At 47.0% G+C, this 24213-nt stretch overlaps 1 long non-coding RNA gene across 2 annotated transcripts; it reads left to right on the top strand.

Moving 5' to 3' along the window:
- Positions 1-23690, top strand: LOC144142241 (uncharacterized). 2 transcript variants are annotated; one of them, XR_013316924.1, is made up of 6 exons: positions 1-327; positions 1119-1271; positions 5524-5679; positions 14794-15831; positions 20872-20974; positions 21196-23690. It is a non-coding gene; the product is annotated as an uncharacterized LOC144142241 (long non-coding RNA). The 2 variants fall into 2 exon arrangements; XR_013316925.1 differs by having other exon boundaries at positions 2-327; positions 14794-15118; positions 21196-23689.
- Positions 23691-24213: the final 523 nt, after the last annotated feature.

Below are 24213 nucleotides of genomic sequence, written 5' to 3'. Positions count from 1 at the left end.
TCGCGCTAATCACCGTTGATCCGGCACGGTTGCTGACTTCTCCGTTGTGCTGCGCGCTTGTTTTCATCGTAACTGCGTAGTTGACGCGATACCGCCGAAAGAAGACCCGAAGACGAATAGCGGAGGTGTGAGATGTATCGTTGCGTCCACTTGTGTGTGTCGGCACGATAGAAGAGCAGCAGTGCATCCTTTTAACGCTTCCCGCAAGAAGCAGACAGTGCGCCTCGCAAAGCGTTGGGGACGCCGAACGTGCGGATTTGAAAAAAGTTGCGCCCAGCATGCAAGTTTGCCCAAGGAACTTCGCTCAAGACGACTACTTTCTTCCAGGTCAGTAGCCACTTAATTTTTCATTATAATAAAGCCGTGTTGCATGCTCCTCGGCGTAATTCCTTTTGGCACGCGACCCCCGTGTGCTCTGTTCGAACTTGTACCGGCCCTTCTCAGATAACTTTGGTGCTAAAGGTATCTCTTAGGTGCTCGTTATGTGAAGATACGAGTTTGAAATGAGGCCTTGATTTCGCGTTGCTTGGAAAATCGTTTTTTGCTCCGTGCTTGAAGCGGGCTACAAATGCGCATCACGCGCGGCCGTCCCGCGCTCAGGTCGATGTAGTACATGATGCTGAAGTCGGTGAATTGCAGCACTCCCGCAGCTTCGACTGCTCCAAGCATCCAGCGCACGTCGTCACTTATTGGGACACGCTGTGTCGCCTTTTTGTTTACTTTTATCGCGCGTGCGCTTCTAGTTTAGTCGTTTCGTAAGTTTTGCATCTTCGAAACGCACCACAGTGATCCGCGCACCTGTTAACCCACTAGTGCGACGTTGTACTTATTAAAAATGAGAGAACGCCGCAGACGCCTGCACATGAAATAAGTAAACGTTTGATTTGAAAGCGGAGAATTGCGAAAAAAAATGTACCGGCAATTTAACGTGTGGCGCGGATGTCGAGAAAGTTAAAACACAGCCCGGGTCATAGAACCTGACCCGTTTAGAGCAATTCGATTTCAACTAAGTTGTTCTAAACAGACCTTCTTTCAGTATGAGCCGATATGCGCAATGCTTTTCATTTGAATTTGCGTGATGTCGGTGCTAATAATATCCTGAACTGGGTCGAATCCAGGCTACCAATCAAAGAGGAAGGTACCAAAGAAAACAGCACTTCCAAGTGAGGACCTGCCAACATCATCAACCCACGATGCAATAAAAGCAGCCCGACATGAACAGCTGATCGCAGAGAGGCAGCTAAGGATGCAGCCGTCCACCATCCACCACTGTAAGCATAAGTTGAAAACCCTCCTCTAAAAATGTGCACAGTACCCATTATTTTCTAAACCTTTCCTTAAGTCAGGGCAGGTAGATGTCTACAGTCCCGTCGTGCAGCTCAGAGGGTCTTGACACACCACTGATCATAACTGCTGGCACTTGTGCTGCTCAGGTGATACAACAGTGTTCATTTTCTGTGCTGTTTAACCCACCTCATTATTCGTGCCAATCAGCCACCATTTTCATGGAGCAAGGAGGGTTAGAACACCAATTTTTTACAACTTGTGGCACAAGTCAGTCATCACACCCAACAGCAACCGTTGCAAGTTAAGGCACGAAAAGAGTGGGCACCTTTCTCCACACTGGGACTTCGACAACTTTGAGCCTGCTTTTACCTAAGCTGCGAAAATTCAGGGTGCAAGCCAACAAGGGAAACAAATTCAGGCAATTACACCACGGTGATAGGACCAACAGTAACATCTGTTGACGTACTGCTGTGGAATTTTGTTTTTTGGGGGGGGGGGGGGGGGAGTGCAAACTCTTATTCAACACAGCCTAAAGTTGACGCTTTAAAATGGGAAATAAATCCAGGGCATGGAAATGTGCCACGACCAATTTACGTGGGTTGTGTTCTCAGCTCATGACCGTTCAGACGTCCTAATAAAACAGTTAAGATTCTTTTGTTGTCTGTGTGGATATGTCACACGTGTGCCAGAGAGGTTTGAAACAGCAACAGTGTGTATTTTTGTATTTCTGTTTGTGTGTGGATGTCACGCTTGTGCCAGCGAGGGTTTGAAGCAGCAACAGTGTGTATTTTTGTATTTCTGTACCAGACACAGTGAACATTTATTCAGCCACATATGCACACAGGCTACACATACACAAAGAATTCACAGCTTTAACAGTTCATTGTCAAAAGCTTGTGTTTGGACCATCACGTTTTTTGCTGAGAAGCAGAGGGACCGGGATTCAAAACCCAGAATATCTAAAGTGCCAAAATCACTTTGTTTTTTTAACCTGCTTAGCAAAGTGTGACCCATTAAATCATACCAGAAACATACAATCGTTATACTCACAGGCAAGCCGAGAAAAAAAGAGGTCGTTTTGTAATAAGCTACCAACGGTTGTCACTAAGATGACCAAACAGGCACTTATGCACAGTTTGTCTACACCAGCTGTTTGATCATTCAGTTTTGTATATATAGCAAGACGATTCTTTGCACAAAATAGGTTGTCAGTGAGCTTCTGTCCTGTCATTTTAAGTGCAGAGCACTTTAGGGGCCAGACTTGTCATCATTCCTCTTACTGGGTCACAGCGTCATGCACCGAAAGAGGCTCCGAAAAAGAAACTACTCATGGTTGGCATCAAACCTGGGTTCCTTGCATTCCAAAGCTGATGTGTATCCCACTGCACCGCAAAAACATCCCCTAATGAAATGAACAAATTGCACCTGCAGTTTTCCTGAAAGGGTATAGCGTTCAGGCAACCTCAAATAATTCACTCATCATCCATCCAACAAAGCTCATTGCCACACCATTGCGCAGCAACACATAAAAAGCCCTGCAGAGTTTCTTTAGGCCTGATGAGTGGTTCCAATCTTCGTGTTTTCTCATTACGGGTTGTCATATCGCTGTTCTGACTGCTAATATTTGGTTGCTCCCTCAAACGTGTCACAGAGCCCTTGCCACATTCTATGGTGCAATATGCAGATCATTGCAAATTCACTTCATGAAGCAATTACTCTTTCATAATGGTCCTGCCGCGGTGGCTCAGTGGCTAAGGCGTTGCGCTGCTGAGAACGAGGTTGCGGGGGCTCGCTTTTCTGGTGGAGGCGAAAAGCAAAAACGCTCGTGTTTGAGATTTCGGCCCACGATAAAAATCCCCAGGTGGTCAAAATTAATCCGGAGCCCTCCACCACGGCGCGCCTCATTGCCTGCGTTGCGTCGACGCATTAAACCCTACAACCAATCAGGGTATATTGTGCATAATGGCTCCAGAGCTCTCATTAAACGAAGTTTTGGAAAGTAGTTAACTCCTGAACCTTTCAGGTAAACTAAGCTGTATGTCGTGTTCGTGGTCGCATAAAGCACAAAGCTTGTTCGTGCTAGTTACTTGAATAAAACACATCACCAGAACTTGCTTGTTACTTTTTGTTTTCGTCTTTTTGCGGGATGTGCATGGGAGCCCATTTTCACTCCTAAAGAGCAAGGCACTGCTACTGCCATTGCAGAACAGGCATCTCAACCTCACGTGAAAATTGAGAAGGGCTCTTCAAGTTAAATTAGGAGCACTTGCAGAAAAACGTGTCTACACCCTAAATGGTTCAATTAATTCCTTTACCACATTACTCTCACTGCAGTTGCTGTAGCATCTGGTTTACAGCCGATGAGATTATACAGCCAGTTGCCCGAGAACAGCACGTTGGTACAGTTCATTTCTGAAAAACTGATTATTACAAAACTTATACTTAAGTGTGTGTTAATTTTACAGAAAATGCCTACATATTCTTCAATAGCTCCACTCGACTCCGGTAAACTCAACTTATGTACACTTGCAAGACTGCAAGCTCTGGTCGAATAAACCAAGTTAACTCAAATTTCTATTATTTCCTTGAAATAGTGCACTTGGCTCTTTGGCGTTGACTGATGCATAATTGCCTCAGCAAGGGCACCAATTTTTAAACTCTGTTACAGCATCAGACTACAATGAAATATCAAAAATAAGAAGTCAATTTAGCTTACTGCCAAATGTCCCAAGCAAGGTGGTTACTGAACTTCCTCGGTCGTTAAGTCTCACAGGATGATGACTTTTAGCTCTGGTGTACAACGTGCATGGGTCAGAATATGCCTGACCTGCTTGGTAGCGTTAAGATTACACGATGGAGTTAGGCAAATACACAATTTTTTATAGCAATTTGTGAATGTGTGCCGCTACATTACGTGTCGCTGAATTATGCAACATGTAGGTGTAATGCAAGTCAGCTGTACTTAGATAAAACACTACAATAAAAATGAATGCTTCCTTTACATATTAGTGCAACACAATTACACATTGACAACATATTTGTTTCAAGTCATTTTCAGAGATCATATTGTGCCATAAATTACATTGGTGATATCGAACAAACCGCAGGAAGGTATAACAGTAAGAAAAAAAAATGAAAATTGGGGGGTATGCTGGTAATACACAGAGTGCCACAACATGTACCAAACTTTTTGAAGTCATTCCTAATGCAATGGGACATGGGAGGCTGTTTAAGGGGGGACGTGGGTTTCAAAATCAACTTTTTATTTCTTTGTGGATTTTGATGAAAATTGCACTGATAGTTTGTCACCGCGCCTGGCCAAACTATTTTTTTATGCCACCTTGTGACGCTTTTCAGCGGAAAAACTTTGCAGACGCGCAGAATAGAAAACATAGAAGCCGAATATGTGGCTTTCAAGAAAACGATGTTTTGGTCGTTTTTCTGAAGTTGAATGCCGCGTCCCCCCTTAAAGTCTACACCGATTGTCGCCTACGGAAATTAGGGAGCTGAACATCCATACCTCGAATATACGGTTTTTCGCAACCATCCGAAATACAGCCTCTGCGAGGGCGACAAAGCCCACTACATAACTAACGCAGTTTGATAGCACATAATACAGTGCACAATCTAAAAATTAGCCAAGATTTAGGAGAACAGGCGTCGCTCATTTTTCTGTAGTTTGTGCGCTGACCCGATTATTTAGGGCTACGGCTAAGCTCTACTACAGCCTAAGCAGTGGTAGATAAAGCTACGACTTACCTGTGGCAGTTGACGACAGCTGCGGCAAGGTGCTAACGGTCCTCTGACAGCCATGTTGAGCACGAACAGTGCCCTTCTGCGATTGTTGTATAGCTAAAGAGGCAGCTCATCTTGAGCAAAATGCGATGCGGTTTCTCAGTCACTCCCGGCGTTTGCACGCAAATAGTGACGATCTCTGCTGTTTTCAGGGCTCCGATCTTTGACCCTGATGATGATAAGTTGGTCGGCTGAAATTTTGAGTTCTTTCTCACCAAAACAACGTGAATCAACGCTGCAGTCTAAGAATCATAGTATGGCGCCAAGTGAAACTGCGGCGGGCGACCTGTTTTGTACGCTATTTTGGTTGTTGTGAATGATGAATAATTTGCCAGATTGTGTCGCTGAACTTGGATTGCTAATAGCATAAAGGTGTGTGTGTAGGATACATCGTTACTGTCTCGCAACACCAACACTTTTCTTTCTTTTCAATTTCTATAGAGCACAATTTCGCAGGGTTGGCCATTTTCCGGCGACTGGTGTGCCAGCGTGCGGGCCTTTCTTTGGGACTGTGGGGTGAGCAGACAACGCCGCAGTCACATGCTGTTGCTCCATGCCGTGCGTGGATATCAGACGTCCAAGCGGCAATGAAAATCGGTAAGTGCCATTTATTCAGCATGTCAGCCACGACAAGTTTGACAGTGCTCCAAGTAAAACATTTACAGTGTCAAAGAGCTGTCATGTTTGGCCATAAACTCCATTCCCAACCCACTAAATCGGCAGGCCACCCCACATGCTTTGTCCTGACAGGGGTTGCCTGTGAGGCTATGTTTTGTCGTACCAGCAGGACGCCCGACTTTTCATTGCCAATTGATGTTTGTTCTTAATTGAGGGTCGGTTGCCATCATTGCCTTTACTTGGCGGTGTTCAGAAGCTAATCATTTGGGAGTCATTATGCCGTTTCTGGCTGCACCAACAATCAGCGTAAGCGCAAAGTGTTCAGGCAAGAAACGTGTGAAGTGCACCACGACAAAAGTGCCTGCCTGTGCGGAGTCTATTCGTTGCACAAACTTCTTGCATTCTTTGAGTGCCACTGCGAGTGGGTCGTCACGTTGAATTGGAGATTTCGTACCTAGCAAATTTGCGTAAGTACGGTCGTACACTGCTTTTTAAAGCGCTGTTTATTCACCCTCGTGCTCAATCTTTATTGCATGTTTCTGTTCTCTGGAGGTGTGTTCTATTCATTTTGTTGATGGGAAGCCGACAAAAATCAACCCGACGCCTATGCTACAGCTTGGGTACGGGAAAAAGTTGGGCCGAAAGCGACATAGCAAGTAGCATTCCGAACTATTTTTTCGTGCAAAATTGTTCAGAATGCTATTAATGCACCAAGGTTTTTATGGGAAAGTTGTCTACTTCGTGTATTTACTGTTTCCTTATTTTTTCACCACATTTGGCCAACTGAGCAGACCGCGCACGTCGTGCTTTAACGATCCAAATTAGCATGCTGATACTTTTTTCTTCGTTTGATGATTTTTCTATCGATTTGTGTCAACTAAGGAAAGAGCGGCATGCTTTAGGCTAGCCATCGTACGTCAATGTTTCTGCTTGTTCCTATATTTGCTTTTTTCTGCTTTTTTTGCTGACTTTTCTACCTAATTCTGCAAACAGCAATCAGCATCATGCGTACGGAAATGTTTCCATTGTCTTTTTCGAAATTTGACCCACACAGCACACGACAGATGTTCTAAAATTTCAGTCAAATCAACGAAAAGCATGCAAATACAGGATTCGCGACTGCAATTCTCAGAAAAGCACCAAGTCACACGGCATCATTTTATTGTGCGATCATTTAATACTGCACACTTTTCGGCACACTGAGAACCCATGAACATGAACTAATCACACGTTATTTACATCTAATTTTTTACATCCACATTACAAACAAAAGAAAGAACCTAGAAAATTTAAACAATGGTGGTGTCTGATAGGCTGCTCTTTGAATTTCACAATGCAAGGTCATGTGCAGGGGCTTAATTGGTTTCGATTTCCCGTAAGGGTCATGTGCAGTGGCTCAACAGCGGGGAGACAATGTCATTGTGTCATCTGTGTATTGTAGCTCTTCGCTTTCCGGAATGTAATTACTACATGTGTGCGCCCACCCACACACGCACAACGAACGTGTGGAGCCCTTGACTGTTCACAGTGAGCGCGACCACAAGTGGTGCTGTGAAGGGCGCCTCCATGACGTCGAATTAGGGATTCTCACATTTGTCGTCTGCTTCACTGGAGCCTGCTCTCCCTGGTGTTTCTTTGCGCTCGTTTGACGTGTGATGCTTGACCGCACCAGATTTGGCGTGTGTGTAACTTTTTATCATAATAATATACTGAAACTTGCATACACTAGCTGAAGGTGGAGTTTCGGATATGAGTACATAGTATTGGATACCACTACGGAGCATTGCCGGCATCGCCCTATTCCTTGCGAAGCCAGTCTTGTGCGGATCACAGAGTCGGAGCTCGGCATCGGCTGCTGTATTAAGCTATTTTTCAAACAAAGGGAACAGCCAGCTGCTAGTAAACAACAACGGAAATACACGACCAAGACAAATTTCATGCCAACAGGGCGTTGGCTTTGGCAGATGGCATTAGGATTCCTGGTAATCATATGTAAGGTAAAACAGTTTTTGCAACATTGCCAAACGCTCGAAATTATTGTATCATATCACTTTACTTTATGACATGAAAGTATGTTGACATGCACTGTGGGCTGCAAGAACTGTAGTTTGAGTTCCAAATAACACACTGTTTGTAAATGCTCGTGCTGGTATCAGGCTTCTAACCAGTGTGTAGGTTTCTTGAGCAAAACAAGTCACGTCTATGGTAAAGATACAGTAACACTGTTTGTTTAGACCTGGAGGGATATTTCGGTGCACTTCTCACAGCCATATCGTCCCAATATTCAGATGTGTTATACGAAAATGTACTCGAGAGGAGGCGGAGAAGAAAACTGTAGCAGTAAAATCGAACTGATTAGTGGGCCGGGTCCTCAGGCCGGGACAACTGAGGGCAAGAGAGTAAGTGTAATTTTTTTCAGATCATAGAACGCCATCCCCAGTAGAGCAGGATGTGTTCTTTATGCCTGGAAGGATTAAAAAGCAATAAGGAGCTACTCGGGAGTATTCATCAGTTTCGATTCTTCTAATAACAGCATGTTTACTATTTATTCCGTTCGTTATCGAGTATATCAAGCCGTCAACACCATAACAATGTCATAATTGTTCGGGTTGAGAGTCAGTTCGTTATAATAACGATGGCTACAATAGAAGTTCTGAGCTCATGAGCCACTTTCCAGTACTCTGGTCGACGCTGCGTGGGGCATTATCAAGGTGGCGTAGCACAAACCTCATTGTATTTGCATGTGAATAAACAACGCACTCTGCAGATATGCACATTCTTGCACGCAGCCATAACGAAAGCCAATTTGTGAAGGGCCTGTATGCCATCCAGCCTGAAGAAAATATCCACACGATATTTGTGAGCCTCCCAAACATCCCCAAACCTACTAATAAGACGTTTGTGACGGTGCAGAAAAATAAATGCGCTGGGCGCAGAAAAAGACATTGATCTGATGGAAGTCAAGAACAACGAAAGAAATAGAAGACAGCCGCTTTATTTCCTGTTGTGGGATGCGCGTGTAGGGACAGCTGCTAGGTGTGTAGACGCAGACTGTGAAGTCTTTATAAAAGCATCTCAAAAAAATACTGTAGGGAAGGAAGCTTACGCACTTTGAATACTTATCGAGGAGCTCTGAGCGCTGAACTTTGCCAATAAGGTAGAAAGGATGAGTTACACACGATCTTCTGACCAATGCTCTGAAGAAAATTCTTCTGTCTTGTCCTCGTGGGCTGCACACTTGTGGGGGATACAGCTTGAAATTATTCAGATGTGTCAGAAGCTGGCAAAAATGACTTAGCTACTGGAAGTATGCTTTTTAGTGCACTCCAGCATCAAAGCGCGCGATTTTTAGCACAGGCTGATCTTTCTAGCACCAGGTCGTCTGCCCCTCGCAAGCGTAGTGTAGCAGACGACAGCGGCAGGGGCCCCTAAGCCAACGTCAGAGCCAAGGTGCACCACTCAAAACATCTCACTGCCAATAGGAACACAAAGGGAAAGGCAGAACCGAAACTACATGTGACCGTCGAAATGCACGTGGGAAATAAAAGCTCGGTGCGCTTGAAGCAAGATAGGTACGGAGAAGAATAATGAGTACCACTGGAAAGCGTCAACTCGCGAGAGTGCGCAAGCAACGCCAAACGAGTCCCGGCATTGCACGCTAATGGACCGTGTGGGAGAAAAACGCAAAACAGAGAACGGAAGCAAAATGTAATGCAACCAACAACGTTTGTCTGTATTCGAGGGGCAGCAGTTCTATTTTCATGTAAATTCATGTGTCACTGGTGTGTCGAATATGCGTTGTAATAGCTGTGAGAATGCCATTAGTAATATGTTGTTATGGAGGACGTGTAGGTCTTTCGTGCGCATGCATGTTTGCTCATTTTTTCATCCGATTTGACCAACCCAGCAGATCGCGTGTGTCATGCTTTAGTTATCGAGGCTAGTGTGTGGGTACTTTTTCTTTATTGTTTGCTAATGTTTCTGTCATGTTGTGTCATCCGAGAAAAACAGCGTGGCACGTTAGACAGGCCGACTTACGCACAGTTGTTTTTTTCTTTTAAATTTGATCCCTGCTATAGCACTGCACAGGCCACAGTTCCTAGGCTCAGCCCGAGTGACAAAATCTTTAGATGTAAGCTCGAGCCCGGTCCCTACCCCACAAAATGTAATAAAATAAGCCTGAGCCCTTCAGATTTTTGAAATATCAGCCTGCGTCCGATAGACTAAACATGAGCCCGAAAAACTTTCGTGTTTTCAGCCTAAAAATTAATGTAAGCATATAGCGAATATATTTGATTTAAATTTTTTTACATAGACTGCGCTCACCTCGTACAGCATAAATATATATTCTGACAAAAAATAAATTTTTGAGAATATCGGCAAAATATATTTATAACGGAGCCGCAGTGACTTTTCACTTCGATTTTTTTTTTTTTTTCATTTAACCTAATTCAATGAGGAAACTTTTTGGTATCAACAATCACTGATTTATGGCACACGACTGCCGGGCCTCAGGCGCTGCATGCATGCACCTGGGCCAGGACGGCCCGAAAAAAAATTTGTTGAAAGCTGAGCCCGGCCTGAGACCGAGAAAATGCGTGCTACCTTGTCCGGGCCTTTGCAGTGCACTGATCCACACAACACACGCGATATGTTTTTAAAAACTTCACTCAGGGCAGTGAAAAGCATAAAAATTCACAACCTTAATTCTCAGAGAAGCACCGTACGGCACACTTTATAGCGCAATCATTTTAAAACTGTTAAGTTCAACTGTTAAGTTCATTGGTACACTCGTCATTCATTAACATAAAGCAGTTGCATTTCAAATGCAGAATTTCATAAAAAGTACGGCTCATGTCTTCCAGACGTAAGGTATCAAGAAACAATTAGGAACTCAAATAAAACCAGGCTAAAACAAATAAAAAATATCAAATTTTTGTAGCAAGCACATAAATATATTTGGGGTGCAGGTGGATAAATATATTTGGGGTGCAGTCCCACCACAGGCTATAACACTATCCTTTAAAACTGTACGGGCCATGGCCCTTAGGAAAAAAAAAGACCTCCGCGAGCGTATGCTCTCTCCATATTACAAATAAAAGAAAGAACGAAGAACATTTAAAGATTAGTGTAGTGCCTGCTAGGCTGCTCTTGCAATTAAACACAAAAAATATCATGTGCAGCGGCTTGAAAAACGTCAAAACGGAGCGTGAATCACTGAACAGCAGTGTATCGGCACCTGGCTTAAGACGCGCTGCCTCGGGATCTCCTAGGGCGAAGCGACTAAAACCCGCCTGCCTACCAGACGTTGTTGCCAGCATACTCTAGAAACGTATGCTGCCAACACTGCTTTGTTCCGACCTCAACTGACGCTGGACACTGCCCCTCACGGCTATGCTGGCAACACTCGCAACGCCCCTCGAACAACACCCGTGTTGCGAGAAGATGTTAGTCGCTGCTGCTGTGATGCTGCCCAGCACTATAGAACCGATGGAACCGGGTAGCGCGCGTGTGCCGAACTACAGAAGCTGAGCTCCACTGCACAGTGCCTGAAATGTGCCCTTCTTGCTCGTTGCTTTCATCAAACAGCTAGTGAGTGTTCTCCGTGCGATCCTTGTGTGAAGTTGTCTCACCGTGGTAGATTTGGTGCAGCACCACCACCTGTTTGTGCCAAGGAATTTCGCAGAGTGGAAGGCGAGCTTCTCGCTCCCTGATCGTTTCCGTCAGTGGTGCCTGTGCTTCTTCGTGTATTGGCTGGTGTGCTTCCAGCTGTCACTTTTACCTTGGTGCTGTGATAGAATTTGCCTAGGAATAGTGACTAATTACTCAGGACTTCTAGGAATAACCTACTGTAAAATACCGATCAAGCGCCCCCACCCGTGCAAGTACCCCCCTCTCATTACCTGAGTATTTTGAGTTTTCACGCATTACCGAACAAGCGCCCCCTCCCCTACCCCAACCATGTTGATGGCCCAAACCAATGAAACTGAAACCGCCAAGGAACACTTTTGACTGTGCTCTTGGCTAAACGAGAATCCAGTATAATAACTCAGGGTAGCCGTTAATTCCGCACACGCTCGCAATTTTGTTATTGTCATCTGACATAGCCGAATGTGCTTGTGACTTTGTGACAGCATTGGTTCATGACATACATTTGTAACGAAAGCCAGAAAACACTCGAAGAATCTAGAGATGCACCTCCGCCTTTTTGCTTCACCGTGAACGCCCTCCGAACACATCATGAGTACACCTTTTTCAACATCTCAAAAATGGACAGATGTCGGCAAGAGGCAAGAATGGATTCTCTGGCTTAAAGGACCAACAACGCGGTTGACGGGAACGCCGTATGAATTGCTAACATTGGTTGTGCGAAGCGGGGCTTCATAGACTGCATCTTTACTAAAAATGTTTCTCGTGAATGAACTGCATTATTTTTTTTTCTTTTTCAGCGGGGGGAGGTAAGGTTTGTGAACATTTAAACACTGCCATTTTGAATTATGGAGCAGTTCCTAACAAGGGCTTTTCCCCCCCCTCCCCCCCCCCCCCCCCAATTCCCTGAACTATCTGCACTTTGAGGGGTGCACTTGCTCGGTATTTTACGGTAGTGTGTTTCAGCATGGTCTCTTAGAGCCTGCAAGCTCCACTTCAGTATGTTTGTAGTGTATTCTATTTTGTCAAGTCTGCTTGAATTTGTAGTGTATTCTATGTAGTGTGCCTGTGGGATCTTTAGTCCTTGCGTAATTTTACGTGTGCCAGCATTTATGTCTCACTTAGAAGAATTTAAAAAGCACATAATCTAAAGTTAGTGCAAAGGGTGAACAGCAAAACGCACAATGCATTTTAACTGTACATAGAGTCTCTAGTTACTGCATGTGGCTTGTGCTATCCACCATGGTGCGTGCATCGCTTATTAATTTCATTGAGGCAGGTACAAAGACTGCATTCCAGGTGGTTGCCACATACACAGCAGGAAAGTGATGTGCTGTTTGATGCTTGTATTTGGTGTTAGGATGATGTGCCGTTTTATACCCAATCACCCAGGATTTTGTTTGTACTAGTGGAACAGCTGCACCACTCTTCTTTGAGCTCCATTGGTTTGCTTCGAGTTTTGGCACAAAGACCACAAGGAAATGGACCGAACAGGACACACGCTACATGCAACTGATTTATTTAGGGTATGCCTATCAGGTATAAGAGAAGCATAAACAAAAGGTCACAGAGATGCGAGATGCGGAGAAACACGACTCGTTCAAATGAAGCAGTGTGCATTTTGCTCCTATGTTTAGACCTCCCAGTGCATTCTGAGTAGTAACGAATGCGCAAACACATACGGCAACATCAGTGGGCCAGGCCTGGTGTTACAGGGCAAACATTGTCACCCAGTGAAGCCACAGTATCCATGAAAGCCAAGGTGAATGGAGCAGCAGCAGGCAAATGTGGTGCCTGCCTGACTGTGTTGGGCATCTCCGAGAGCTTCTTTTCTCAAATTCCTTTTATCAGCAGTTCCAAATTGTGCCTAAATATTGACTCAACTGTGGACGCACACTGTATTGCAACGGAAAGCTGGGACTTTTACTTGGGATATGGCACATGCATTTGTGTGCCTGCCTGCTACAGCACATGCTGGACGTTGTGTTGGTTAAGAACAGTTATGAGCAGAACAGTGGCAATGGCTTTTGCTTGCGTGCACAGCCTAAGATGGCACAGCGTGGGTTGGGCTGCAGTCCTTTGTGGCCCACCAGATCCATGAGTGCTTCTTTATACATGAAACTTGTTGCTCAGTGCTAGGCAGGAGGGCCTTGATGAGTGAAATGCTGAAGTTTTTGGCTGTTATAATGCAGCTAGGCCCCCGGGTGGTCATGAGTCAGGTACAAGTGCTTGTGCATCTCTGCGATGCGACAGCAGCGTAAAAGCAAATGTAAAGTGTGGTAATACCCCCGACCACTGTGCTGATGAAAGTAAAAGTGCACCATCGCGTGAAGTGCATAGAGAAACACGAGGAACAGAGAAATGATGGTGCAGCCTGAGTGCCTGGTTCTCAGGAGTGCAGTTGGATAGTGATCTTCACACATCGATGGGCCTGTACTGTTGAGTCGGGATGTCTCTGTTTGTCACCAGTTTCTTAAGACGGTGCGCTGTAAATATGGAGAGTTAACCCGGACGGGCAAATAACCCCACCGAATGTACAGGGCACAAGTGACGGGGGGAGAGGGGGTGTTGTCTGATGTCCAGCTTTTACCAAGAGCAGTGAGAATGAGGCAGAGCCTTGAGCAAAACAACAGAAAGGCCTATAGTTGAACCAGCAAAATATGATACAAGCACGAGGACTTGAATCGTTAACGAGAGGTAACTTTGAACTCATGCAAATGCGAGTCACAGTTCAAAGTTCGACAAAATTACTCAATAAGAGGTGTTAACAGTGAATATCTTGATGTAGAACAATTAGCTAAAAGAAAAATAGTTCGACGCATATGAAAGACAAAGGCCCACAATATTCATCGACCTGGCCGGATGACGCACTGCTGACAGAGGCACCTATGAAGCGATGCTTCCAGGCCGTCAGAACACAATCACAGTAATTGAAGACTTGGGAGTACTGTGGAGTCCTCCAGGGCGCGTGTCGCCGATGGTGGTGTACACACGGGCAGAAGCCATTGTCACATCACGACGTCCAAACATAACTAGGGTTCTCTTTTTATTAAAGCGCCAGCGCAGAGAAAGAAGACACAACACGTCCACTACGATCGAGCGCACAACTTCCCTATTCCTCCCTTCCACCATAATCGGCGTACCTTAGCACTGGCAAAGCTACGCGCGGCCGTGAAAGGCCTCGAAGCTTCGATGACAGCTGGGGGGCAACGATGAGAGGGGGGGGGGGCATTTTTGTTATTGTCATGCCAGCGAGTTGGCGGAGCCATCGATGCCTTTGTACGAGAATGTTCCAGGGTTTTCCCGGGGCGAACAAAAAGGAAATTTGGTGAATTGAATGGCTATGTAACAAGAGTGAGGCCCTGTACAATATTTTTATGTGCCATACGCCGAGTTTGTGACACCATTTTTAGCCAGGTGACCAGCACTTGTGCCCTATTCCAGGCCCCTCCTGTGACCTGCAAAACCAGGCATCAGTGCTGTGCATTGGGTCATCTGGTCCTAAAGCAATGCAGTCAGGACAGCCGCTTCTTCAGGCAAACCATCCATCTGATCCACCTCGGGTACCTGTGTTTGCCCATTCTTCTATGCCTGGCAAAGGTTGCCAGTCTTGTTAGGCCAGGCGACCTGCCAGGCTGATCTGCGGGGCTGCTGCTACAGGGTGTCTTGCTCACGCGCCGGGCCACCTGCCATTCCATGGAAGCTGGTGTTGGGGACTGCCGCCCCAACGTCACCTGTGACTTGAGACAACAGACTCTAGACTCTAAATGTGAGCCTGTTCTGATTTTCACACTTGCGCCCTTTCCTCAAGACTCACCAAACAGATTTTTCATAGGACTCTGTAGGACTTGTTCACTTTTCTGCTTTGCTTGTTCTTTATTTTTTAGGTCTTCCTGTCTCGTTCCATTCTGCTCATATTATGGTTTAACGCAATTCCATTGCATTTAAAACCTGGGTCGTGTTGGTCTCATCTGATTTCGGGCACAAATCTCATTTGTATCTGACCTCGCACTATATTATTTATTTATTCAAAGTACCCCTAAAGGCCCTCATGCAGGAGGGTATTATACAGGGGGTGGTCATGCAGTGAAAACAAACATACCAACAAAGATATACCGTATTTACTTGTGTAATGATCGCCCTTTTTTTTTTTAAATTGATGCAAATTTAGGAGTGTGTTAATTACGTGGGATAAAATTTTCGCGAAACACTTCTGAGCACAACAAACGCAACCTAGTCGTGGCTCAAAATTTTCACATGAATACTCAGGAATATGATAAAAATACTATATAAAAACGATAAAAACTTTGCACACCGCTGCTAGCAACTTTCCAAAGTCACGCAAAATGCAGCGTTTTCATGAATTACGGAATGTGGTGGAACGAGGTTGCTGCCAGGTGACAAGAGGTTGACGAATAACTGCCTAACGCTGTGACACTGCGCAATATCAAAAGAGACATGGACGCCGACGCAGAAAGCTGAGTGCGTTGTTTTCTTTGTCTTGTGAACATTATGCCGCCTTTAGTGAGAATTTCTTCCTCATCAATATTGAACGCACGCTTGATGGTATTGCGAAAATCGGAAAGTCTGCTGGAATAACGTAGCCATATCCGCTTTGGAATGGAAGGAAACAGAGGTAAGCATGACCATCAGCAGCTAGACCTGGCACCCATACGACATAATTCTGCGGCAATTTCAAGGTGCTTGCATTGCGCGGGAAATAAAAAAATTTAATTTTGATGACAAACTTCAGGGGTGTGACTATTACGCGAGTGCGATCATTATGCGTGTAAATACGGTACACTGGGAGAAATAGAACATAAAAATACCCCGCACGGGGCACCTTGAGTAATCTTGGTGACGGTAAGTGGCAACACTGCGTACCCCGAGCCCCCCATACTTAAGCCAGAGTCCTTCAATGCTTTTCTGGTCACGAAACTCCGGCCGAAGTTTCATTCAGGGACAAAAGCTGCCGCTAGGATCGCCCCTGTTAACGTGAAGGCTTCGCCGGCGGGCGACGACGCTTGCGGGCCGGCTGTTTCTCCGTCGGCACGCGCCTACTTTCATCTGCTCTTCATTTCCACCAGTAAAAATGCGAGCGACGTTTTTGAGTCAGTCAGTTGTTGTTTTTGAGTCATTTGTTGTCCCGTAGCTCAGCTGTGAAACTGAGGAAAGACCACGGGTGTTACTGAGGCGCATATGTTGCAGTGTTCGTTCATTCCGGCAAGCACCGCTACGTTCTCGCTGCGAAAAGGCGGACATATGGCGTTTTCAATTTTTGACTAGCCTTTGCAGCCGCCTGCATGATTTGAGTGAACTAGCGCCAGCATTAAATCTGTATTCAGCCCTGGGCGCAACATGCTGCACTGAACAAATAGGTGTGCAAACTTACAGCACGTTGGGTTAGCGCTGTGTTTGCGCTATTTTATAGCGCGCTAATAATGTAAAACTATAATCGAGATTCGGAAAGTTAGCGTGGACAGCAGGGAAAAAGCGCTCACAAAATGGAAGCAGAATAATGGGCGCGCGGAGGGGCCAGGGTAGGAGTAAATGCTACAGTTTTGAGCTACTTTCTCGGCTGTTCTCATAGGCATAGGCTATCAACCGATAAAAACTCGCCCGCTCAGTGCCTGTCACACCCTTCCCACCCAAACGGCAAGTTAAAAAACATTGATTGATTGATTATGATGTTTAACGTGCCGACGCACAGGCAATGGGGCGCGAGCCGTGGTGTAGCGCTCCGGATTAATTTTAACCACTCAGGTATCTTTAACTTGCGCCGAAATCTCGAACACACAAGCGTTTTTTTCTCTTTTCGCCTCCATTAGAAAAACGGCTGGGAACACGCGTCCTTGGGCTTATCAGCACAACGCCTTAGCCCCTGGGCAAGCGCGGCGGGCAAGTAAAAAAAAAAAAAAATACGCAGGCAGAGATAGCCATGCTCCGCTTTCCAAATTCAAAATATCTGGTTGAATAACCCAAATCACAGTAGCTGCAGTCCGATCTTTGTGCCGCGACGAAACGCGGCGACGAAACGCGACGACGTTTAGCAGACGGATTTTCTCGTTGTGAGCGCGATCGTGGCTTGGACTTCGTAAGATACGCCGGCAGGTTTTCAAATATCCGGGGCAACGCGGAGCTTGAGCTTCTCGCTGCAGAAGCACAGGTTGCCCACTTATTTTGAACTCATCGGCTCGAATAATGTCCGTGGGGTCGAAATATTTCTCGAACACACGAACGGCCTTCCACTCGAAGCTGAAACGTCCGTCTCCTGTCGTGGAAACGCGCGCTTCCACCTGTCGGGTTGTTCGCGGTCGCTTGGGAGGCAGAACAACGAAGCCTTTTCCGTTGTATTCCGATAGCCAGAACGGCAACCAGGTACACAGCACGTCAGAGGCATGGTAGTTCACATAGTTTGCCCATCGTGATGAGTTTAGAAAGCTGTATCACACAACAAACACCAGCAAGCTCGCGCTGCAACGCACGGCAAATACGGCCGCCGCCGTCCAAGCCGCCTTCACCAGACTCGTAGCGCCACCGCGCGGGAGCGTTGGTCCCCATATGAAGCTCTCCCATAGCGTTACGGAGAAGTTTCGTGACCAGAAAAGCATTGAAGGACTCTGCTTAAGCTATTAGCTACGGTATACTGGGAGAAATAGAACATAAAAATACCCCGCACGGGGCACCTTGAGTAATCTTGGTGACGGTAAGTGGCGACACTGCGTACCCCGAGCCCCCCATACTTAAGCTATTACCTACGGTACACTGGGAGAAATAGAACATAAAAATACCCCGCACGGGGCACCTTGAGTAATCTTGGTGACGGTAAGTGGCGACGCTGCGTACCCCGAGCCCCCCATACTTAAGCTATTACCTACCGTGGTGAGAAGTTGAAAGGTGAAGGGTTAGAAGCCGTGAACGGTGGCCGTCGCAACCTTGGTCAAGCTCTGGCCGATGGGCTCCCTGTTTGTTTATCAGGCTGGAAGCTGCGGGACCTCTTTGACCATCAGAGTAACGTAAAAAAAGAAAGTACCCCAGTTCCCTGCCTTATACTATGTCGCATGGTATTTCAAAACCCTCTCTTCCAAACGATCGGGCCCCAAAAAGGCCCCGCACCGACGTAATATTCAGACCTCTACCCAACATGAAGTTTAACACCCCGGGCAACTTTCCTCGCTTCTTGGTGATACAGGCCAAGATCAAGGAATCTCCAATTACCTGCTATTCAGTCTTCTTAATTGCCAAGTTTATTGAGAGTGTCGGTGTGAACTACGATGCAAAGAAGCTGACATCAAGGGATGTGCTTGTTGAACTATCCATTATAAAACAATCTGCCAGTCTTTTGAACCAGACCGACGTACTTGGCCTTGAAATAACTGTGACGCCCCATCGGAGCCTTAACAGTTCACAGAACGTGATTTCCGAGATGGACCTGCTCAATGAAAGCGAGTCTGACCTCCTTGAGGGCATGCGTGACCAGGGCGTTACTGCGGTAGGCATGCGTGACCAGGGCGTTACTGCGGTAAGAAGAACAATGATCAGGCGCAATGGCAAAGAAGTAAAAATAAAACGTGATTCTAACTTTTGACCGAAGCGTCCTACCAGAGTCTGTTACTGCAGGCTTCCTTCATTGCAACGTCCGACCCTACATACCAAACCCACGCCGCTGCTTCAAATGCCAGCGGTATGGGCACAGTACTACCACCTGCCGCGGAAAACTGACATGCGCCAAGTGCGCAGGACATCATGACCCTTCTGAGAATGTTTTGAAATGTTCCAACTGTGAACAACCCCATGCCACATACTCCTGGTCATGTAGTGAGTTCAAAGTAGAGAAAGAAATCATAAACATGAAGGTCACCCAGGACATTACCTATCAAGAAGCAGGACAAAAACATTCTATGTTTTCACAAAGGTATGCCGATGCAGCTTGCCAGGGGGCGGAGCGGCGTCTTGTCACAGTGGCCACCCAGTACTGCGAAGCAGACTTGGTGCCGTCCCAGCCACCCCGGGTGCCGCCAAAGGCAGCCCAGCCAACCGACACGACACCTGCGGTGCCCGCAGGTGTTGTGCCACCTGTGAACGTCAGGAGTGACGGCTCTGCTGTCGGTCCTCCTCCGGCTGCCGGACTTCAGGCGGACATGGACGTAAATATGGCGTGTCTCACGACTATTTCTGCGTCCGACAAACAGTCGATGATGGCAGGGACTCCTGCCTCCACCTCAAACATATCCCGAGGTGGAGCCCGCAAGGACTCACTCCATCTCGTCACTGTCACAGCACTCAGACGATGACATGGAGGTAATACCGTTTCGGCCAGTGCCAGTGCCAAAGGCGGCAAAAGTAGAGCTCACCATGGCAGGGCGGGGCAAAAAGCCACCAGCTGCCTGTGTCACAGGCCCAAGTCCGAACTGAGTGGTAGTTCATTCATCCAGCCGTAGTCCTAATCTACACCAGCTTAAATTTTTTTGAACAATAATGGTAACCCAAATAATTTTACATTGGAACTGCAGGGGTCTAATAAAAACCTAGATAATATATCTGAAATCCTACACGAAATGCAATCATACTGTGTTTAGAAGAGACACACTTGAACTCCAGACACACCAACTTCCTGAACCAGTACACAGTATTTAGGAGAGATAGAGGTAGCCGCACGCACTCCTCTGGTGGCGTAGCTATAGTTATGCAAAAATCTGTCCCTTGCCAATATCTTCAGTTGTGCACTGCCCTAGAAGCGGTTGCTGTACGGGCAATAATTTTCAACAGGATAACAACCATTTGCCCACTATACATTCCCCCTGAATATCGATTGTCCAGCTCTGAATTTGAATCCCTTATAGGTGAGCTGCCAGAACCGTTATTAATTTTTGGTGACCTGAATGCGCACAACCCACTATGGGGATCTGAACGCAGATTACCAAGGTAACTTGATAGAAAAATTTCTCTTCTCATCCGGAGCTTGTCTCTTTAACAAAAAAAGAGCCGACATACAACACTACACACAACACATACACATAGACCTAGCAATCGGCTCTTCTGTCCTCTTTCCGTCTGCTGAATGGGGAGTGGTTGATAACCCTTACGGGAGTGACCACTTCCCACTCATCTTGAAAGGCATTGACAAAGGCCCTAGGAGTTTCATCTGTCATAAAAAGTTTAAAGAATCTGGTTCAGATTGGTTACAATTTAAACAATTATCACAACTGCCATACACATCTTTAAGCCATTTGGGAATTTGCGAAGCCTGTGAACTGGTGCCGGCCCACATTCTTCATGCTGCTGAGTGGTCGATTCCACAAACATCCGGCGCCACACCTAAAACTAGGAGGCCATGGTTGAATGAAGAGTGTAGGCATGCACGGCAGGCTCAAAATAAAGCGTGCGGGGTCCTTCGCAGGTACCCCACGACAGAAAACTTGGTTTCCTTTTAACGTGCAAAAGCAGAAGGACGACGCATTTGCCAGCAAGTGAAAAGGGAGAGTTGGCGCTCTTTTGTAACCTCTATTAATTCTTACACAGATACAGGCAAAGTATGGAACAGAATTAAAAAGCTTAATGGACGGACAACACACAACCTACCCTTGGTCGGCAACCTACCCTGGAGGACCAGGCAAGCACACTGGTAAAACACTTCTCTTATATATCAAGTTATGTATATACCTTTCATTTGATCGCAAATTTGGTCCCATTGATCTTGAGATAAGCACGATGAATGCCTTTCTACCTATGTCTTTATCATGTTTAGATAGTCTAATTTTGAGATTTCGGTTGCTTTTGGATTTTCGCCATTGTTTCACCGCCCTTCTTCCATCATGTAATGTTTTTTTTCTTTTTTTTCTCCAGGAAAACCCACCATTAGTTCAGACAACGGGCGCTTACCGAGCGGGAGCGCGGCCCAAAAAAGCCGCTTAAGCCTCGCACTGGACCTGCTGCGCAATAAATGCTGTCCACGTTGGGACAATATAGAAGAGAGAGGGAGGCGGCGTGGAACGGCAGTGCCAGTCTGGCCTTACCTTGAGATTGTCGCGTTCTGTTAAGACATAGTGGTGGCGTAATTCAGTGGCTTTCTGTCTTGGCCCTCCATTCAAGTTCACGTATGCCACGCCGTATGTGTGCCTTTACATTGCTCTACACTGCCGCCGAGTACGGACGGGGCACTCGTCGCCTTCTCCAAGCGCACCGCACCCCTGTGTAACATGATCCCTGTCTTTCGCGCGGTCTGACCACTCTGCGGCTCGCCGCTGGCTGCCGCTAGTGCCTTTCTCTGTCGCCGTGTCGCGGACGTTCAAAGGGCAAACAAAGTAGAATTATCACTGGTTTCTTGGTAAAAGCAATGCCTCTCCCCTTAATGGTCTGTCCTGTGTTAACCCACGGAACAAGTGCCGGGCCAAGACCGTGTCCTTAGTTACTACACCACCGACCTGCTCTTCCCATCTGTGTACATGCGCGTTGTTTGTCAGTTTCCCTTTCATCACAGCCGCAGCGGGCCGACATAAAACTGCTCCCGCTCCCTTTCCCCAGCCGTGCCGATTTCTCAGTAAAACCACGGTCTTTCCTGCTTTTTTTTCCTTTATTTTTTTCCCTTAGTTTTTACCCTCTCCTTCTCAGCACTAAGCCTCGCAAGTGTCGTGTTGGTACTGGATTTGTTACTTTTTCTGGCGTATTCCACTCCTTGAAGAGAAAGAGGAAGGGAGAAATCCCTCGCATGCAGTGTGCATAAGGGTTCTGTGTGCATTCTAAGATAGTGCCTGAAGAAGGAAGTTCCACTTCCGAAACTGTTGGACTAATTTATAATAAACAAGTTAACCGCAAAGTTCGTATCTTTTACCTGAACGTTTCTTCTGGCCCGTTGCAAAACTTATCGAATTCTTGACCGTCAATGGCTGCCAGACACCATACAACAGCGGTTGACGTGCCATTTTCCAAGGCACACCATCCGGAGCGCTATTGTGGGGGACTCTCTCATCTGCCATGTCCACAGCCATTTCCACCCGAGTGAGCGAGGTGCTTCCGGATTCATCTCATACGGCGGCATGAGGTTCGAGGACGTCACCGGCGCCCTGGAATACCTACCCCAACCGTGGAGACACTGGTGCTCCACATCGGAACTGCTGATATAGCAGAAAGTGAATTGTCATCCCTGGAGAGGTTGAGAGGAATGCCTGCCAGGATTCACCTCCACCGTCCGGCCCTGAGAAGAATATGCTTGAGTCTGCTGCTCTTCCCCGCACCCTGAACCAGCGCCGACGAGGGGGAGACTGGCAATCTGCCAGAGTCTTCAACTGCGAGGCCTCCCGTTTTGTGCGCGAGGTCCGCCTCCTGTGACAGCAGAATGAGTTGGGGGCAGACGTGCACTACAACGACCACGCCTTCCACGAACTACCGGCACGGAGGGTCTTTGCTGCTGACGGGCTGCACTCAAGTTTTGAGGGCGTTGCACTGCCGGTGGAGCACTTCCGCTACGCTACCTCCTACAGGGCGCTTGGCTGGCAGCAGAGACCGTTCAAACCACGAGCACCGAACAGTCCAACACCAGGTGCAACGCCGGCACAACAGGAATGTCAGCGGGCTCCCCCTTCTCATGATATCTCTCCCACCACAGCTGGGACCCCGAAGATTGCCACGCCGGTGTGACGGGACACGCCGGGCTTCCCCCCAGACGACTGACGCAGGTGTTCGTAACGACTGACTCTGCACAAGTAAAGGTACGGCCCGCACAACACGACCCTAGTCGCGTGCCTTCCTCTCTTTGCAAAAAAGCATAGATAAGCACGTGCGCTACAATTTGCACAGTGCTACTTTAAAATCATATGCAACAGCACGTAAAATACCGAAAGGACTGCGGCTAAGGCTGACACCGGCAATGATCTAAATGCAGATAAAATGGCATGGTGGAAGAATATTCTCGAGGACGCATCGGTGCAGCTAATGCAGGTAACGGTGATGAGCTCCAGAAAGGAAACCGGCGCAGAAAAGAAAGCAGCGGAAGGAGATGAGGGCAATCCCTCGCTAACGGGTATGCGCCTCCAGAGAAGAATAAGAGGAGGAGGAACGCAACCGGCTCTTGGGCGGACGAGCATTCGCCGAAGGGTGCGCCTGCATCAGCTGGAATACACCCATCGACGGCGCCCGTGCGCCCGCGCCGGGAATTGCTACGTACCTCCTGGTCACCAGCCGGATCCGTTACTGCACTGGGCAACAGCGCCGGGATCCCTCTCCTGACGTTTTCGCTGCGCCTGGTGGCTTCACCTTCCATTCCGGTCAGCGTGGAGCCATCGAGCCACTCGCGACCGAGTCTCAACGAACTGCATAAGTGAGCTGAGCACGAGGTCGCGGGTTCGATTCCCGGCCACGGCGGCCGCTTTTCTGATGGAGGCGAAAAGCAAAAACGCCCGTGTGTACAAGATTTCGGCACACGATAAAGATCCCCAGGTGGTCAAAATTAAACCGGAGCCCTCCACTACGGCGCGCCTCATCGCCTGCGTTGCGTCGGCGCGTTAAACCCCACAATCAATCAATCAATCAGCATAAGTGAGACTGTTTAGTTTTCTTTACGCTTGTGCACCTTCTCACGGATCGCCACCGAACTGCGACAAGAAGGACTTAGTTGCACTTTCCTCTCCATTTGTGTTTCATTAATTTATTTCTCAATCTTGTTCTTTTTTTTCCCATCCCGTTCTGAATATCCGTGTGCTTCCGCTCTGTGTAATATATTGCAACTATGCTTGACCTTCGTGTTGTGGCCTCTGTCGTCATTGACTCCGTGTGCACGCCTCGTGGTTCCCACCACCGAACACTGAGATCATCACAGTAATAATAGGACACGGTGAAAGAAAGACATTAGAATTAGAATGGTTTGAA

The sequence above is a fragment of the Haemaphysalis longicornis genome, unplaced genomic scaffold (assembly GCF_048455015.1).
Source record: "Haemaphysalis longicornis isolate Haplotype H1 unplaced genomic scaffold, Haemaphysalis longicornis Haplotype H1 scaffold_6, whole genome shotgun sequence".
NCBI lineage: Eukaryota > Metazoa > Arthropoda > Arachnida > Ixodida > Ixodidae > Haemaphysalis > Haemaphysalis longicornis.
The sequence above is the reverse complement of the archived record's forward strand: the minus strand, read 5'-3'. Positions and strand labels throughout refer to the sequence as shown.